General features: G+C 41.3%; 1 long non-coding RNA gene across 1 annotated transcript; it reads left to right on the top strand.

The window, feature by feature from the left end:
- Positions 1 to 9472: 9472 nt before the first annotated feature.
- Positions 9473 to 11328, top strand: LOC142015587 (uncharacterized). Its single transcript, XR_012646195.1, has 3 exons — positions 9473 to 9574; positions 9701 to 9836; positions 11164 to 11328. It is a non-coding gene; the product is annotated as an uncharacterized LOC142015587 (long non-coding RNA).
- Positions 11329 to 11810: the final 482 nt, after the last annotated feature.

The following is an 11810-nucleotide window of genomic DNA, read 5'->3' as shown; positions in this document are numbered from 1 at the left end:
GCTATAGGGGACGTGTCACACACAAAGAATAGTCTCAGAGTGGTAGCCATGTTAGTTTGTAGCTTCACTGAAAACAAGCAGTCCTGTAACACCATAAGACTAAACAAATTATTTATTAGACAATGAGCTTTTGTGGGTCTTAAGAAGTGGGTCTTAACCCACGAAAACTCCCTGCCTAATAAACAAATTTGTTAGTCTTTAAGGTGCCACAGAACTGCTTATTTTTTACACAAAGAACAGCTGACTATGGAAGTGAGCTATTTGCAAACAACCCATGGGCTGAAATATGTTCAGAAAAGTGTTTAGCAAATACAGACAAATAAATATATTAGCTACAAGATGTCAGTATGAGTTTAAGATTCATGAATTGGGGGAAAAAGCTGAATTCATTGGATAATTTATTCAAATGAGTAATTCAATCAATTCTGATCACAAGCTCCCTGTCAGGCGTAAACTGAAAAACAACCTGATTCAATTGCATGAATGCTGATGGAATAAGTCTGAAGATAGATTTGACCTATTTTGTACTTTTGCTGTCCCTCACTTGCTTTGCTATTAGATGTAATGATGCTGTGGATTATGATGCAAGCTGGAAATTCATCACCCATAGCGTGACCATATTTCCCTATGGTGAATACAGGACACCTGGTAAAATTACTAGTATTCAAATGAGTTCAACAGCAATCAGTCCTATGCAGTGCAAACATTCAAATTAACACCAAGTTGACTGGGCCCCTGTTAAAGACAAATACTGAGAAGCTGAAGCCCTTTTATTTACTTTCTTTTCTTTAAGGTTTGCAGGGGGGGAGGTCATTACACTCCGTTGCACCTCTCTCACAAGAAGATGGGAGTGGCTGACCGATCTGACCCAACCCTACCTGTCCAATGCTTTCCTCCCTCCATGCCTGCCTGGGCCCTTGGTACCTGGCTAGACCCTGGTACCTGGCTCTGTGTCTTCTTGAGGCAACATGTTGTGGGGGGGCATACAGGTCACAAGTTCCCCACCCCAGATTTCTGTGGGGGTTCACACCAGAACGTAGCCAGCAGCACCCTTTCAGCACTATTTTGTTTGAGGAAGAATGGTTCTTTCAAAAACGGGGTTTGTTTTCGAAGAAACCCCAGCTACATGGCTGTTTTTGTTTCGAAAGCAGTCGCTTTTGGAAGCAAGATTGAGTGAGAATATGCAAATGAAGCACAAGATATGTAAATCCATGCCTCTTTTGCATTTCCGATCTTGCTCATTTGCATTCCCCTTTCAAAAGGGGAATGTTGGGTATGTGCAGCCTCTGAGTTAAAAGCTGTCTTCAGTTCATGCTTTCAACCCAATTCCTTCTTTTTGTACTGGGAGGTTTACATGCAGCTGCAAGGTGGAAACATCCGATTAATTCTCTTCTGCACTATTAAGTATTTGATAATTACTTTCTCAGTCCCCTAGTAAAAATTAAAGCTATAGAGACTATTAATAAACAACAGGCCATGTTCATTGTAGGACTACACTTGCTTATATCTATATAGACCCTGGAGAAGGCCTGTGACATCAGGAAGACCATCAAAAAGAGACAGTGAGGTAATACAAAGAAAGGGTCTCTAATCTTTCTTCCGACAGAGGACCCACAAAAGGCCAACTGTTCTCAGAAAGTTACTGCTGGCTAAGGATGGGGCATAACTTAGATATATGATCACTCACTATATGGTCCATTAGCCTTCAGCAATTAAAAGTCTCAGGGAGAGAGAGAGCAGTATCACAACCTACTTGTCTCCAGGGTAAATCCCTCAATAAAGTGCCGAAGGAAAAATGAGCCAGCCTTGGTGAATCTGACCCCGCATCTATTTTATGTCCTTGTAAAAGATACTTCCAGGTTTTATGCATGGTATGTCATGTCAATTCATACTTAAATAGCAAGTTTACCATGAAGAAGATACTAGAGTATGTTGGTCTACAACAGTTGGAGACAGGATATCAACTCACTTAAGTGTTTTGTATTGAGTAGTTTGCTTCAGTTTCTTAAATTCTTCTGAAAAGAGCTATAAAGTTAGGTAAAAGCTCATTAGAATATAGAGTCCTGCCTAACTTGCATGTATTTACATATTAGTAAAATTGCCTCATTTTTGTTTTGGGAAGCAAAAAAAATATTTGAACTGATGTTAATGCAAAATAAAATAGGAAGGTCATATTGCTAAGCATTCTCTATCATTTTAGAGGAGTCCTAAACGTAGCTATTAGCACAGTCTTAGTAGTAGGAATTACAAATCAAATGTGCAAGTCATAGGATCAGTGAAACGCTATTTGTATTACAAACAACAAGCAGTCCTGTAGCACCTTACAAACTAACACATTTATTAGGTCATGACCTTTCCCAGGTAAGACGCACTTCTTCAATTGACAAAGGGAAAAGAAATGAAGTTCATGGCCTAATAAATGTGTTAGTCTCTAAAGTATTAAAGGATTGCTTGTTATTTGTGAAGCTATACACTACAGGGCTACCCCTCTGACACTGTTACAGTTGCTCATATGATGTACCCATCGTAATAGCTCCCTCTTCTGGCTCTCCAACATTGAATGCTAATAGTAACTATCGAAGTTATAAGCTAGCGTCTTTCATAAAAGTAGCATTTTAAATTGTTATAGTCTGAGTTCCTATTTTTAAATTATTCATTATTCCATAGACATAATGACAAATACAGGAGTTCACAAAAGTTGGGCCACTTTTAATAATTATTTATGTAAAGCCAGCTTATGTGTATTTGTTTTTATTTGTATGACTAGTATCTTTGAAATCAATGGGAGTACTCACATGAACAGTTGAAACATACGTACATCTTTTAAGGACTGGGGTCTTCATACTGTTAGAATGTTGAGAATTTCATAGTATTTATGTATAAAGAGGTGTCTAGGTACAAAGTGTCAGTCTTCAATTTAATGAAACATTCCCATAAAGAATAAATAAGTAATGATGATATTTAGCTCTTGTATAGTATTTTTCAGCCATAGATACTAAAGCATTTTACAAAAGTGGATAAATATTATCTTGATTTTTCACACGGGGAAATGTTTTTGGCAAAGTGGATCTTTTTTCATAATATGCATCTGGAATGACACATTTGAAAATGTCAGTTTCAAAAGAAGAACAAACAAGGGATCATTTACTGATGATTAATTTGAACATAGCTCGTTATTAATATTTTAGAAGGAAAATCCCCATTATCAATGAGTATAATGTCCTGTGCTGCTAACAAAATTCTGAAAAAATTCTTTTCTTTTAAATGAACGTAGAGACCATATGGGGGAAACAGAAGCAGTTTTCAGATCAGCCTGAGCTAAAGTGGGTCAGCATGACACTTTTGAATGACCACACCGAAAACATTGTAATCCTGAATTAGTTTATCATTAACTTGTACTATTCCCCCAGCCTAGTCAGGATTTTCAATTATTTTATCCTTGATTATTGACTGGGATGAATGTAGACTGCCTGGAGGCATTTAAGCTGGAATGGCATATGGAGCTGATCTAATACCTTTTCAGGCTTATAGAAAGGCTCGGATAGGAGCCTTTCCATTGACTTCAGTGGCAGCTGGATTGAGCCCAGTGAGCCTAAGTTTATTTTATAGGCTTTTTGTGCCATTCCGATGCAGATAAAACCGCCAACCTTCAGGCACATTGCTTTGGAGGCAGTTCACATTTATTCAAATCTGTCACATTTAGGATGGAAGATTTATTACTAGCTGATTGAACTGTTTGTTAAGACCAAATTGTTCTAATTTTTTTTAGATAATTGTTTAGGCCTGGTTTCAAATTATGTTCAAAATGAGGAACATTTTCTCACAATTGGTTTGTTTTTAAAATTTTAAAAATGGATGTATATAAATCTACACGGGGATTAGCCGACCTGAGGATAGAGGTTTCCTTTTGGTATTCAGACTTTGCTATTTTATGTCCAAATGGCCACTGAGTATGGGTTCTGCTTTCCAAACAGGCGGCCTTCTAAACTTTAGCAACAGGAGGGGTGCCTGAACAAATCACAGGGATTTTTGAACACCTCAGAGTAGATAAGTGGAGTGAATACTTTATCTGTGACCATCTTCTCTCTCACTGCTGCAGCTTGCTGGCCTCACATTTCTCTCCAGCTGTGGCAACATGGGTCTGATTACTATCATCCCAGTTAGCACATATGTTGTTTGCAATGGTGGCAACAGGCCCATATACATATATAGGCATTTGGTCCCAGGTCCTGATCTATCTGCCAGACTGTTTTAGGCTGCAGATACCTTCCCTAATGCACTGGGACTAGACTACATATAAATTGCTTTTAGGAGATAAACATTTCTCCTTTATTGCCTCTGTTATTCCTGTCTGGCCCTTTCCTTCTCTGGGAAGCTCATGATAAATGTATTTATTTTACTTGTTTGAAAAAGTCAGTAAAATCTGTTCTGAATCCCACACTGCCTCCTAACACCCAAACCCACAAAGCTTGTTTACATTAGATTTCCTTAAGGCTTTCCATCTTTGGTGTCAGCAGCATAGCTCTACAGGGAGTCTACAGTTGGCCACGTTTAAAACAATTTGCTTAGAAGCACTCTGAGCACCACCAGACTACACAGTGAGTAATCAACACTACTTCTCACACTGACGGAGCTGTACCAGTACTGACGCCAGCCCAGCTGGATATTCCCCTATCCCCTGTCTTCACACGATAAATATTAGTAATTAACAGAGTGGTCCTCAGAACTACTTGGAACCCTAATGAATTGCTTGGTCTGCTTATGCCTAGCATTGGTGCAAGCTGTGCCAGTTTTAACAACAGAGAGAAACTCAGAAAAGAAGTCTAGTTTACAGGCAGCTCAGTCAAGGTGAGTAATATGTAGGTGTGGACATGCCAGCCCTTTTGATAGAAATCCCCATAATCACACATGAACATGCTCACTCATTCATACACAAATACTGTACCAGCATTCACATTCATAAAACCTCTTCATCAAACATTTACACCAAGAGGTCACCCAAATATTTGTGGGAAAAAAATAACAAAAAAGAGGGACATAAACACAATCAGATACAATTGCAAGTTATATTTATTTAATAGATTATCAAATACTTCTGTCTACTTTAGCCAGAATATATTTAATACCCTGTGTGTGCATTTCCACATCCACCTTTTCTTGAGGAATCATTAACCCAATAGTTCTTCATCACATTGCTATTTGTCCTCAGAGACCAGAAGGGACCACCAAAGCAAGGTTTTCAATTGCACTGTGACCCGCTTCTGACAACAAAAATTACTACACAGCCCCAGGAGGGCAGAACTGAAGCCCGAACCTGCTCAAAACACGCTGTTGCAGGTGATGGGACCAAAACCAAAACCAAAGTTTGGCTGCCCCAGCTGGTGGCCCAAAGCTGAAGCCAGGCAAGGGGCATAAAATCTGAGCCCCACTGCCTAAGAGACCTATAACCTGAGGCCCACTGTGGTGGGCCTACTACCACTACCACTGAGGTGGTAGGAAAAGGGCTTTGGCTTTGGCCCCAGGGGCTCAGCAAGCCTAGGCTTGCCATGGTGACCCCAGTAAGAGATGGTTGTGACCTTCTTTGGGTTCATGACCCACAGTTTGCGAACTGCTACTACAGACTAAACATTCTCAGCTCGTCAAGTGTCCTCTAATAAAATAGGCCTTCCATTCCCCCGAGCATCTTAGTAGCTCTTCTCTGCACTGTTCCATTAAATTCATTTCCTTGAACATGGGTCACCACATCTGTCAAGGCCGTCCCTAGGGTGACGAGGCCATGGGATGAGGGGGCAACCTCCTTCAGTGCTCCAGGTACAGGACCTGAGGCAACCTCCCCCCAGTGCAAACTTCCCCCCCACACACCACCCCCCAATTCCACACCTTTTTGCTAGCCATACTCCATCTCTCCCCTCCCCTTCCCACTCCCACTCTGCTTCCTCCTGCCCCCATTGCACCTTTTCCCTCTCATCTCTCCCTGAGCAACACAAGCTGGGAGATTGTGGGAGGCCTGTTGTGGGGTGGCAGCCAGGGTAGCCCCCTCCCCACACGTGCCACAGCAGTGGGAGCCAGAGCTACCTGGCAGCCTGCTCTGCTTTGCCACTCTTTCCCAGCCCCCTTCATTCTGCTTCACCACGGTGGTGGGAAGCACCATGTCCCGGCCCTGGTTGTGTTCCACTCCCCTGAAGAATTCAGGACTTGTGGGAGCCTGGTGGGGTGCTCTGCTTCCTGCCTCCACAGTGACGCGGAGTGCAGCAGGCTGAGAGAGGTGGGTAGAGCAGGGTACTGAGAAGCTCTGGCTCCCATCACCCTGGTGAGTGGTGGTGGTTGGGCAACCCCTGCTGCTGCTCTGCACCAGACCTTTCCCAGGTAATACTCCAGGCTACCCTGGGCCCTGTGGCTAACAGTGGAGACTCTCCCATCCATAGGACAGCCAAGGCAGCCATCGTGGAACCCTCCAAATTGCTGAGCCTCCAGCCACTGCCCTGAATCATCCTATGGATGAGACAGCTTTGAGAACTGTGCACAGTATTCCATGTGAGGTCTTAAAAATGCCTTTTCAATGGCATAAAAATGTCTCATCTAATACACATTAGAATCACGTTTACCTTTTTCACAGTTGCATCATATTGGTGGCTCATAGACCTGCACACCCAGCTCTCTCCTCTTTGGCACTTCCATTTGATGTCTCTTGTAGCAGAAATTCTTGTAAACCAACTTTGTGCTTGGTACTGTTAAATTTCATCCCATTTTTGTCACTTCAGTCTTAAAGGCAATCCAGATCTTCCTGTATAATATTCTGATCCTCTTCTGTATTGATGAAGCCTCCGACTTAGAATCATCAGCAAATTTGATTAGCACATTCCTACTTTTTTGTCCTAAAGTCATTAATAAAAATATTCACTTGGATTGGTCCCAAGATGGATCTTTGGAGAATTCCACTAGTAGGCTCCCTTCACTGAGATAATTTAGCTTTAGCACAACCCATGACCTTCTTCCCTCTAACCAATTCTTTATATACCTTACAATGCTTGTGTTGATTCCCATCTTCCAAATTTAATTAATAATTTCTAGCTTGGCACAATGTCGATGCTTTACTGAAGTTCCGATCTATTAGTTCTACTGTATTTCTTTTAACTTAAAAAGGTTAGTTTCTCAAAGAAGAAAATTAATTTAGTCTGGCATGAGCTACCTTTTGATAAATCCCTTATATATTGCCCACTCTTTACTATTTCATTACATTTTTTTGCCTTTTGTCCTCACGCAGTTGTTGTTTTTTAACAGTTACATGTAACACCACTTCAGTGTAGTACTGGACTGGTAAGTATTACATCTTTCATCTAACTGGTTATTCCTGATTAATTTCTCTTTAAAAGCAATGGTCCCCTCCCTCTCCCTTCCACAAAGTACAATTTTTTCATGCAAAAATCTCCCATTTCCCCAACCCTTGAAACAATATCTGACAGTGAAACAGGTCCTAGACTTTTCCATTGTTTACCTAAATGAGGAATTTAGTTTGGGTTGCAAAATACTTGTGATAATTGAAACCAAACATTGAAACTAATGGCTGTCCAAAGCTTGTGTCACAATTATTACCACTCCTGAAACAGAAAATTCCCTGATCCAACTTAACCCAAAACGCTTTTTAGATTTTGTTCTTGGAAATGTTTTGAGGTCACACACAATTTTTTTTGCTGATTCTGGCTAGGTGGACAGAACATAACTTTTTAAGATAATTAGTGAAAAGCTAAACTCAAATTATTCCTCCATTCCATTTCACCTGACCTTGAAGGAAAAAAAAAAGGCCAAAAAAAGCAGAGAAAACATCTTGCAAAGTTTTCATTGAAACGTGGTCTGAAAGTGGTGGTGAGATGTAGAGTAAGCTGGAATATGTAATTCATAAAGCATTCTACTCTAGCAGATCTCAGCAACTGGCATGAAAGGATCTAGAGCTGCAGGAACATCTCCTGCATTGAAGACAGCTGGGTCAGATGTCTAGATTGGCCCTTCTCCCCAGCAATATGATTCCAGCTATCCATCTGGTCACTGGCTAAGTCTGCTTAGCTGTAGAGAGGACTCACCAAAAGTTAAAATTCATATAGTTCAGACAAGCTTAGATTGTTTTTTTGCTAGTTTGTAAAAATTGTAGAGGGGACTCTGCAGAAGTAAATAGTCATACAATTCAGGTAGGCTTCTGGATCCAAAAACTCAGACCTTTGTGACATACCAGTTTCTCCATTAGAAGTAGGAGTGCCTTTGCAAAGTAGTCAGATTCTTTGAATGAATGAAGGATAAAATTTACAACAGTACAGAGGGCCAGCACAGGCTAGTGCCCTAGTTTAATGCAACTTTTCACTTACATTGCATACTTATGTGGGATTTTTTGTGCTAGCTTGCTATAGCATGGAGTGAACTTGGGACATCCTGCTTTAGATCTCCAAAGTAAGGTATTCAGATTTACTACTTAACCCAGGCAACCCTCCTAAGTCCATGGTCAGTATTGGTTTTATATATATTAGAAATGGGAACACTGTCACAGAGGTTCCACACTAGGGTGACCATATATCCCTGTCCCAAATACAGGACAGGGAGATGTGTGGGGGAGGGGCTGCTCCTCCTGGCTCCACCAAACCCCAGGGAGCTGGGAAGGAGGCAGCAGCCCCTGGTGCCGTGCCCTCCCCTCAGTCCCAGGGAAGTGGCAGCTGCTGGTGTCCCCCCCCCCGACCTGGCAGCCCTGGGAAAGAGGGAGCTGCTGGCCCTCCCCCCTCCCCAGCCCTGGGAAAGCTGATGGTGCCCCTCCCCCACATCCCGCCAGGAAGCAGCAGCCACCAGCCCTCCCCTGCAGCCCCAGGGACGCAGCAGTCACCCACCCTCAGCCCCGGATCCCCAGGGAAGTGGCATTGATGTGGCAGCCAAATGCTGTCCAGCTGGCAGCTGCTGATGGAAAAGGTCAGTGTGGAGGGTCCCCAAATACAGGAGAGTTAGGCCCTTCTAAAAACAAGTAGGTCTGCTTTTTTGGCATCACAAACACGTGACTGACCCTATTCCAGGCTGCAAGGAGCGTTTGGAGGGTCCTGGACCCAACTTCTCTCCATTTCACTTGCTCACCCTTGGAAGGGCTATCGACAATTTGGCAGCCTGTATATATGCTCTAAAGGCTCCATTATTTTCAGCTAATATTACAAAGTGTCTTGGTATTTCATGTGCACCTAGAGGCATGAATATAGCAATTGGTGTTTTTCTATCTCCCTTCAAAGTCAGTGGTGTCGCCAAGTTAATATGTAATTTTATTCATTCAAGTTAAGTCGTGCTATTTTACAACCATGCATATGACAGACACATTCTTGGTAAAACCATTCTAAAGAAGATTACTTTAAATCTTACAAATGTTTGATGTATAGTATCATAAATATTGTTGCTTAACTACTGTATACTTTGAGTGTCACTTAAGATGAGGTTTTCATTATAATCTTCCAGTTTTTCAGCTGTTTTCATCATGGACCTTTCAAATTTGCATCAAGCTGAAACATGGCACGCTAGCTGTCAGCCCAGATCCTAGGTTTATTCCAAAAATAGTGTAAGTTAAAGCTTTTATTGGTGTCAAATGGCTTATCTATTCACTGGTTTCAGATGTTGTATTTTTCAGCTGCTTTAACTATAAAAGATTAATTTTAAAATAATATTTTTAAATTTCATACCGCAGCCTTTACAGTCCACAGCAATGAAGAGGAAGAAAAGAAGTCAGTAATAGAATAACTTGTATTCTCTGAGAAGAATTCAAACTAGCAGTAACATGGCTGAACTAAAACTATATATATGAGCTGAGTCCCCAAAACCAGGTAACGAAATGGAGATGGGCAGAGTATAACTGTGATAAACAACTATTAAAAATCAGTACAATGAAAAGGAGAATAAGACCCTCACCCTCATAACAGTCACTGTCAGGGGTCCCTCTAATTTTTTCCATCTATGGGCGGAATAAAATTTTTGTGTGCACTAAGGTATATGAGGATGTGCAGCACCAATAGAAAGATATGCTGCCAGGTATGGGTGCTGTAGGCGCTCTGCAAATTAGCTGGGCGGCACCTGAATCTCTCTTGGGTGGCTGCCCAGTTGCTCAGCTTACAGGGAATAGTGGTTGCTGTACACCTGGTAAAAGGGTTAGAGCAGAGTAAAAACATATTTGAGCTGAAGGAGAATTTCCCGGGTGCAGAGGTCAGCTATAAAGTCCTCAAAAGTCCGGGCACAGGGTGGGAGAATGTGTCACTGGCTGCACAGCACCATGCTGTGCTATAGAGATTTCAAGCAGCTCCATAACCCAGAGGGCAGCCCTTTGCCATACAACTACAGCCCCCACACCAAAGTTCAGATCCTGGAACAGTTCCAGATAGGAACAGAGTAGAGGTGGCTTACAGTCTCAGAGGTGCAGCAGTGTGTCTTCTCCAGAGTACCGACTCCAGTGTAACCAACATAGCAAAGAAAGCCAAAAGCCAGCAAAACAGCATAATATCCAGCAGTCTCCGCTGGGTACCCATGTTAGTTTTTAGCTTCATAAAACAAAGCAAGCAGTCATGTAGCACCCTAAAGACAAACAATTGTATTTATTAGGAAATGAGCTTTCATGGGAAAGATCCACTTCCTCAGATTCTGGTGCAGAACTGAGAAAGAACCAAGGAATCAGCTAAATACAAAAATTAAAAAGCAAGGAGTGGGGGGCGGAGAGGAACTTCTGGGAAGAGTAAATCAAGTGGGACATCTGCCATCCTTACGAATATCAAAGGTGGGGAAATTGTCTTCTTATTGGGTAAGATAACTGAGATCCTTGTTAAGTCCCTGGTGAAATATATCAAACTTGCAAATGAATTCCAATTCAAATGTCTCCCTCTGTAATCTGGTGTTAAAATCTCTTTGTAGTAAAACACAAATCTTAAAGTCATTTATGGAGCGTCCAGCCAGGTTAAAGTGCTCACTTACCTGTTTATGTCCGTTCAAGTTCCTAATGTCTGATTTGTGTCCATTTGTCCTTTGGCATAGGGACGGGGGACAAAACACATGCACATATTTGCATATGTGAAAAGTATAGTTACATTTTTCAAGATTTGTAATAGATAAGCAGTAGATTATACAAATACTTATCTATACTCATCTTTGTGTGTTTGTTCCCAGGCACTCACATTTCTTTTGTGATATTTCCAAGATTCAAGATTATCTAAAGGAGATTATGGGAAAGTTACAGTTCCTGCTTTGCCTCTTTAGCATGAAGTTATTTCTTCAAACTTCTACATTTTGATTTTTCTTAGTAGGACTTTTTGGTGGAATTACCAGGGCCAGTAAAATTTAATATGCATTGCTACTCCTTTGTGACATTCTTTGCGTGATCCATTGCATCTGCACAGAAAACATAGAACATTCAACAAACTAGAAAGGGGCTCACACTTTTAAAGCCAGATCCTCTGATTTCACTGAATTCAATTGTGTGGAATGGTTATTCACAAAATGAAAGAATTACAACATTGGATCTAAACACAAAAATCAAAATTTTCACGTTTAATCATTTTGCCCCTTAAGGATTGTAATATTTGAATATTCATCATATATATTTCTTCTTAGTATTTCATTGTCCCTTTCTCCTTGAGAACATAGTAGTAGTAGTAGTAGTAGTAGTAGGCATCCTTCAGTCTGCATAGACTATGGATCGCGCCCTTTAAAGTGTCAATTGAGGACTTCATTTACAGCGTCTATTGTGACTATGAAGACCCACACAAGAGTGACAGTCCTTGCTGCATCTCTTGCAGATGTAGTGGGTGTCTGGC

This window comes from Carettochelys insculpta, chromosome 7 (genome assembly GCF_033958435.1).
Source record: "Carettochelys insculpta isolate YL-2023 chromosome 7, ASM3395843v1, whole genome shotgun sequence".
NCBI classification, from domain to species: domain Eukaryota; kingdom Metazoa; phylum Chordata; order Testudines; family Carettochelyidae; genus Carettochelys; species Carettochelys insculpta.
Note: the sequence above shows the minus strand (reverse complement) of the source record. Positions and strands in the feature narration are given on the sequence as shown.